Source organism: Diabrotica undecimpunctata, chromosome 3 (assembly GCF_040954645.1).
Source record: "Diabrotica undecimpunctata isolate CICGRU chromosome 3, icDiaUnde3, whole genome shotgun sequence".
Classification (NCBI taxonomy): Eukaryota; Metazoa; Arthropoda; class Insecta; order Coleoptera; family Chrysomelidae; genus Diabrotica; species Diabrotica undecimpunctata.
Genome location: NC_092805.1, coordinates 121,126,615 through 121,135,437, shown reverse-complemented (window position 1 = coordinate 121,135,437; position 8,823 = coordinate 121,126,615).

Here is an 8,823-nt window from a genome sequence, read left to right as displayed (position 1 = left end):
AATACATGGATGTCGTAAAATCACTTTACGAAACAATGAATGTAGAATAAAAGTCTGAACAAACTACTCAGAAAAATTAATTATAATAAAACTAATACATGTCATTGGAAACACCGCAGAAGACCTGGAGGTGAATAACAACTCTATAAAGCTCAAAAAAAACTAAACACTCGATTATATGGAGGGACGATATTATAAACAAAACTAGACACCAAATCTTTAAACAATAGTGGTAAGCTGCTCACTTTATGGCTCAGACACCTGAGTGACAAATAAAATGTGCAAGTTTTGAAGGCTAAATCAGAAAGTTTTAATAAAAACTCGTATTAAAAGGTTTTCTCAGATTCATATATGTGTCGCTCAGAAGCAGAATTGTCCAACTGAATTTTTTTCATAATTCAGTTAGGTTGTGCAATAGGTCGCATTTAATCATATCTTGCAATTCAAAATGTCTCGATTAACCTTTCTTTGTACATTCACAGATGGCGCGAGTAGAACAGTTACGCATGTAAACATTTCAGTTGATTTTTATGGAAAGGAGACTAAGTGACCGTTAACGTTAAGCCAGTGTGCAGTCTGATCTTTTATGTATTTCCAATAACCATCGCATCTTTTTGTCACTCTCGTCTAGCGGTTATTAGTTTTTTAAGTACGATATGTTTGTGTATGAATTTTGTGTAACGGTGAGTAGATGATTGTATTTTATACTATTAGTGACTCTAAATGGCATAAGTTTGCCAAGTGTATATCCTACAGCTGCAACAAAAATCCAAATATCTGTCACCTGATTTAAAAACACAAAACTCTTTGAGTTGTATGTGCAAGGTAAATCATCAGAAATGAAGGTCTTCAAATTAGTCTTTTCAAAACTATTCAATGAAGAGTTTAATCTTTCTTTCCGTTATCCGTTTACCGATATTTGCAAACGATGCGACGCATATAATATGAAAACAAGAAGTTGCACCTACGGATGGCAGAAGCAGCTCGAAGTGTTATGACGGAAGAAGGCATGGCCTCACGTAATTCGCAGAAAATTGGTCCTTACATTTTATACTACTTTGTTAACACGCAACAACTTTGTTAACACACCAGTTTTGATCTTATACAGCAAACAATATGGGGGTCAAAGCCAAAAAATTAAAATAGCATCTATTTGCACATACATGACACTCTCCAACGCTTTCAGTCTCATAGTCATAATACATCACAAGTTTCTTATTTTCGGTCACTTCTACTTGTCATGTCCGAGACTTTGAGGTGACCGAAAGATAAGAACAATATTTTAATGACATTTTTTTACCAGATAATTGGATAAAAGATATTTTCAGTTCCAAAAAGAATAATAAATTCCAGATAGTTAAAATATTTCCAGAGTATGATATTAAAATACAGTGGCTAATGTTTAAAGCAAAATAACCGTTCAAAATTTCTTTTAAATATTCTAATCATGAGGATGTATTATTTTATTGTGTTAACGTCTTTAAAAAAGAACAGAATACCTTGAGATAAAAGGAGGACTTCTAGGAGATTCCCTATCCTGCTGGAAGACCTATTGAAAAACTAAAACATATAACTTAAGTCTTCTCAGTCGGAGATGAATTCTATAAAAATCTGAGGACAAACGAGAAGGAAGTTGATGATCATATTGAATCGGAAACAAATGAATAGGCGACCCAAGTAAAAGTTTGGTGATTTTTTGTAAATGTTTATTATTTGTGTGATGAGTGATTCAACTAACTTTTTTTATAAAAAAAATCAGTTGATGATCAAATGATTTTTTGCTCATTAGACTCACATAATGTATATGATTCCAGGAGTATTTTTGTAAGTGAATATAATGGTACTAATTACTACAAAAGCCGCTTAGATTTTTAGCTTAATTCTTCATTTGCCATTATCTATGTCAATATTACTCTTACTTTGCTTCTGAACAACTCATTGAGTTTATATAAATCTTGAAACATTTCGCAGTTTGATATCTTCTTCTTAGTACAGAAACTTTATTGCCAATTGCTCGCTACTATTTTATCACGTATATTAAAATTTAAATGTAGAAAGTAAAACGTGTAGATCATTTAAGTTCTCCAAATATTTTACTTTTAATCACCGTTTTAGTTATAACAAATAATATTTTGGAGAGAATAAAACATAAATTCTAACAATAAGTAAAGAATTTTTGACTTCTGACAGTGAAAACAATTGTTTATTCAATAAATGTTTTATTGGGGTGTTTTTTGTGGAATGTGTAATGGAAATGAAGAAGACATAGGTCACAATAATGAAGAATACACATACTAACAATGAATACGCCAAAATACTGTACGGAAGATCTAGCGCCATCCCTAAATGAAATTGAAATCATTATTAAAAGTCAAAAAAAAACAACAACAAATGTCCTGGAAGTGATTCTATAATAGCGGAAATGTTAACATATGAGGAGCACAGCTGATAGACAAAATAATGACGTAGAATGTCAGAATTATAGGGTATGACACTATTAAAATGTAGTATATAAGATATTAGCAATCCACATCAAAAATAAGTTATCAAGAAGTCTTAACAATAGCATAAGAGAATACCAGGGTGGCATTAGAAAAGTAAGAAGTACTATAGACAATATCTTTACTTTAATTGAAATACAAACTGAAAGTCATGAATATAATAAACCGACAATGGCATTCTTCATAGATTTTAAGCAAGCTTTCCATAGAATAAAACGAAAAGAAATATAAAAAGCATTAAAAAATCTAGAAGTTTTACCACAAATAATAGGAATATTAAAGCTAATATTTGAAGTGAAGGCAAATAATAGAAAAACTAGACTAACAGAAAAATTTGAAGTGAGAGAAGGTGTACAAGGAGATCCGTCGTCATCATTAATGTTTAATATATATTAAACGTTAATGTATATCGTATTGGAAATGATATTAAAAGAGGATAATATTAACAGATCAGATCACATATATCATAAAAAAACATCAATGTTTGGCAGTCGTGGTTGATGTAGTAATTCTGTCCAGAAACAAGAAAGTATTTAAAAAGGTAGTGGAACAACTAGAAAAAAGTAACTCGAGAAAAAGGACATAAAATAATATAAACGAAACAAAAACTAAGTACATGGCATGGGCGGACAAGGAGTTTGAACGGGGAACAAAAGACTAATGTCAGGAAATCGTTGCATTTATGCACTGAATAGAAGTAAAATATGACCAATTGTTACGTATGCCTCAGAAAACTGAACTATGACAAAAACTGAGCGATGAATGTTACAAGTATGGGAGAGAAAAATGTTCGAAGGATATTTGGCGTAAAAATGATAAGAGTTAGAAGAATTATATAAGGAGCCTAATATAATTACAATGGTAGAACACAGAGACTTATATATAGAGCTGATCCTAGAAAGTTGGCCGCCCGCGTGCGAGGACCTAATGGGCCGCCCCTTCTAGAGAATGTTTAATATTTTCATTAATTCTTTACGATGACATAACTTATCTACCCGTCTAAGAATAAAAAGTAAAACACTAATAAAAAATTTAATAAAATTTGAAACGTAAAAGTTTATTTTTTGGCCAGTAAAAAAATACTTTACCAAGATACTAAAAGAACAAAAACAATTTTTTTGCATAAAAAGGGACATTTCATAATTAGAAATAAAAAACAACAATATTCACTCAGAAAACACAGTCTAATATTGTAACAAAGAGTACTTAAGGATAAATCTCGTACAACGATAAGTATATAAATCAAACGTTCTACAAAGACTACCTAATAGCCCGAATAAATATTTATACTTAAACTTACTTTTCTGGCCTTCTAGGAAGCAAATCGATAGTTTCGGTGATATCAATTTTTTCAGAAAATTCGGATTCAATAGAGATCGTGGAAATATTTAAGCTTTTCGTGTGCCATATTAATTCTTAAGTAATTTTTAATATAAATATTATGTTTACTAATTAAATTAAAAAAGATTAAAAAATTAAAAAGATTATTATACAAATTCTGGAAATGTAGATACACTTTTTACATATATTGAACAAATTCTGAAAATGTAGATATTTCCAGAATTTTATAATATTTTTTGAAAACTATTTCCGAAGTGGAAATCGAAACGTCAAACATTAATTAATTAAAAATTTTTTTAATGTGATTTTCATTACAACCAATAATTGTGGCTTAATCCCATAAAAATATAATATTTAAATTTGACATGCCACAAGAAAGTAGCTTCTGTACCTTGCTGATTTTTATTAATCTTTATTTTCTGAAACTCCTTTCACCTGAAGCCATAGAAAGAGGTAAGATTTAAAAAATTCTTAATCCCAGAATAAAATTTGGAAAACAGAGAATGAGATCATTGTTGACTATAATTTCTAATAATACAGTTGGCTATTTTTCATCTGAAGTTATTTCATTAAAGAGTTGTTTACCGTCTATATCTTTCACGATACTCTTCGTCTTGTAGCTATAACTTAATATCTAAAACGAAAAACGATGCAGGCTTTCAAAAGGTCATTATTAGAGATGTTGTTATGAAACTCATACAGAAACCATAATATGGAATAGCACTTAGATAAAAAGGTAAATCCTTTATTTGGAGGAGATGACGTGTTCAAAAATTGCAAAATAGAAAGCAGTCTTGATTTGTTGGAGGGGGTTTGAAACTAGTTCATCACTGTCCTCTTAATCAAATATGTAACGATATATATTTTGCCTACCATAGGGTAATAACATAGGGGTAGAAGATTGGGGACAGAATCTACTGGGGTAGAAATAGGGCAAGCAAAATAAATCGAAACGTATGCGAACGGGCACTCAGGGGTTAGTTGGAGAGCTGGGGTCGTGGGTAAGTGAATGACAAGGGGGTTGGATTGGGGCAGCTACAAAAAAAAAGAAACAAAGGGGTTACTTACGTAAATCTCCTGGACAACTGGGCAATTAAGACAACAAGAAAGGGCTTCTAGCTATTTTTAAGGAAAGGACGCCGCTTCGAAGAATCCTAAACTTGCTGGATTTAGGAAAAATATCCTAAAATAAAAAATACATAAAGGGTTAGAAGATTTTCTAAAATAAATAAAAAAAAATGAATCAGAGAAACAAATCAAACGTTTATTTTTGTCTCAAACAAACAGATATCAAAAATACAGATTGCACAAAAATTATTAAAAGTTGCAAAATACAAAATTACAAAAAAAACTTACATGTGTTGCCTGTTTACAAACTCCAGGGGTTGGAGATACTACAAAAACTTACAAATGTTACCGCACAGAGATTAACCTTTTTTTTTTTAACAAACAAAACAAATAAATATCGAAAAAAATAAAGCTAGCTGTCATATGTTAACATTAAATTAAAAAAAAAAACAATTAAAATGACAGCTAAGTTAAACCATAAAATTTACAATTTATTAATTATTACAAATCCTTATGATAACAATTATTACTTTTAGCAAAAAAATGTCTGTCTAATTTGGAAAAAATTAGTATATTGAATGTTACCTTATTTTCACTTATTTCACTAAAAAAAGAAACTTGCTACATCTCTGAGATTGAAACTAACCGGACAAATTCTCCACAGGAACAAAGGAAACCATTTCCATACTTCAGGAACGACGATCTAAGACGTAAATGGGGTTGGATCAAGCAGGCAAACGACAACAAAGCTGGTGGGACATCCTATATATATTATTATTATATATTTTCAAAATTTCATCAGTTCCGGTGTACTGCACAAATCTTATGATGATTACTCTGTTCTAAACTGCCATTATGCAAAGAGTATTATCATCTTAACCGATCTTAAGACATCCACACCAAGAAAATTGAATCAACTCCTGATTCCTAATCACCCAAACATCTTTCTAGTCTGAAATCTCTTGCTTGACTCCTTCTGCGTTAGATTTTTCAAATTCAACCAAAATAAATTCCCCTCGCGTCTCACAGCTAGTTTGTGGTCTAAGAACCTAAACAAACAATCTACCCTTCTTGACCTCGTTCTTAGCCACGAACCGACAAAAAACATCTTGATTATTTACTTTTAAATTGGTTAACTGGAAATATTTTTTACCTCACAATACATACAGAGAATAGGGGGATTTTAATGTAAACAAAGACAAAAAAATATTCTCAGCGTTAATACGTCTTTACTACGAGATAAGCAAAACGCATTTTATTGATTATTTTAAACGTCCTCGAGTCCTAGTTTTAACCGGAATAATTTTTTACCTGACAATGTAACAGAGACAAACACATCTATATTTTGAAACAACTGAATACAAAACTTAAAACAGGATTTATATTATCATATAGATATTAAATATAAAACGCTACGAATAAACGGATCTTTTTCTTAAGCTTCGAGATAAGGAAATTCAGGATCAATACTTAAATCTCTTGCAAGTATTGTTGCTGATTCGACAAATATTTTAACAGTGGAAGGGTCAGTCAGGTCTTTGGAATTCCAAATATTTTTATAATTATCTAAGTGTTGAATGCATTCCGCTTTCTTTAATGTAGAATTTTGAAGCATTTTATTTAAGACATCAATTTTTTCATTCAACTGAACTGAATCAATTCAACTGAACACAAAAATTTAAATGCTTTTAGACTTTTAATTATTAATTTAATACACATTTTTGTTTTCGTGTCTATGGTGGAATCTCCAATTTAATGCAGTAATAATAATCTTTAGGTCTTTTTTTAGAAGTCTAATAGCATTAATACGACTTTCTCACCTTGTTTCACTTAACGGTTTTAAAGTTAGACTTTTCACGTGCTCTTTTAGTTAATCCCATCGACATGGGGACGCAGAAAAATAATTATAAACCTCTTGCACCGTTTAAAAAAAAAAACAGAAATTCCATCGTTATACCTAACAGCGTCATTAACGACCAGGAATCAGGATAAATGTGTGTAAACAGTAGACAATAATGGACACATTTTACACTACACTCTAATTTCTTAAAATTTGCTATAAAACTTGAGTATTTTGATTTTTCAATAAATCATGATTTTTTGAAATTAAGATAAAGTTGTTTTATTTTGAAAAATACGTGAAAAATTTGATTGATTTATTGATAAAATTGGGATGCGGTCTAATGCCGCCTTTTGTTTTGGCCGCCCGCGTGCGGTGCACGAACTGCTCTCTCTTGCTAGGATCAGCCCTGTTTATATGGTTAAGACATGTCCAAAGAATGACCCAAGTTAAAATGCCAAAAAGCGCTACAATAGGTGGTAAAAAGAGAAAATGAAGGCCTGAGACCAGGTGGAGTCATGAAGTTAATGACGACCTGCGGTACCTCAATGTAAGCAATTGGAAAGAAAAATCGAAGAACAAAGAGGAATGGAGGAAGATTGTAAACCAAGAAATGAGCCTGCTCGGCTCGAAGGGCTAATATATTATTATTATTATATCAGATTTAGCCATACGGCTCACACTCCCTATAAGGGGAAAATTCACTCATCACCCAGATACCTACGGTATCAAAAGGATTGAGCTCTGGTCGGACTCTTTCCTTGTTATCGAACCCTAGGTGACTTGGTTTGCTGGAGTATCTCCCAAAGATTTTCTTACACATCTGGACGTCGCGAGGAGTACAGCTTTCTGCATGGCCTTATAAAGATGTTCATTTAGACCCAGCTGTTTAATGTTCGCTAGGAGGTTTTTGGGAATAACACCAGTAGTAGATAGAATAATAGGTACTGTCTGGGTACTTTCCATTCTCCATTGTCTCCTGATTTGTATTTCTAGATCTCTATACTTGGCGATCTTTTCGTTGTATTTAACACGCAAATTATTGGTGTTAGATATCGTCACATAAATAAGTGTTGTTTGCCGGGTAAGTTTATTAACTAGTATAAGATCCGGTCTATTATGTGCCACTGGTTGGTCTGTGAGCACAGTTCGATCCCAGTATAGCTTGTAGTTGTCATTTTCAAGCATTCTGTCAGTGACATATTGATAATAAGGAAGATGGTCGGTTTGAAGAAGTCCCAGTTTGTTAACTAGTTCTTGGTAAATAATCTTTCCTACTGAGTCATGACGTTCTTTATAATCAGTTCCGACAAACTCCTGGCAGCCCCCGGTAAGATGTTGGATGGTTTCTTGGGTTTGGCATCCATATCGGCATTTGTCATTTTGGACTTGAGGATCTTTAACAATATATTTCAGGTAATTTTTAGTTGGAATAACCTGATCCTGAATGGCAAGTAGAATGCCCTCAGTCTCGGGAAACATCTTTCCTGATGTCAACCAATAGTTCGACGCTGTATTGTCGACATATTCTTGACTGATCTCATTGAGATGTCGCCCATGCAGAGGTTTACTCATCCAGGTGCGCATTTTTTCTTGCTTAGTCAGATGGTTTATGCGCATTTATTGTTCCCTCAGTTTAAGCGGCGTTGTATCATCTACTACGCAAATTGCTCGATGTAAGGTAGATGTCTCAGCCTGCACCTGAAAATAAGTTCTTAAATTAGCAACCTGTTTATCCAATTGCTCACCTATGTCCATAAGTCCTCTTCCCTCTTGATATCGCGCTAATGTTGTTCTCTCTACTTCACTGCGTGGATGGTGTTTTTGCGCCTTTGTGAGAAGTGTTTTTACTTTCCGCTGAAGACTCTCTATATCCGTTTTTGACCACTTTATAATACCAAATGAGTAGCTCAGTGCGGAACAGGCGTATGTATTTAATGCCTTAAACAAATTTTTACTATTAAGATATGACCGATTTAGTTGTCTTACTCTTCGTACGAACTCCGAAGTTAGTTCGGTTTTCATTTGTTTATGGTCAATTTTCCGCGCTTGTTTTACTCAGAGATATTTGCA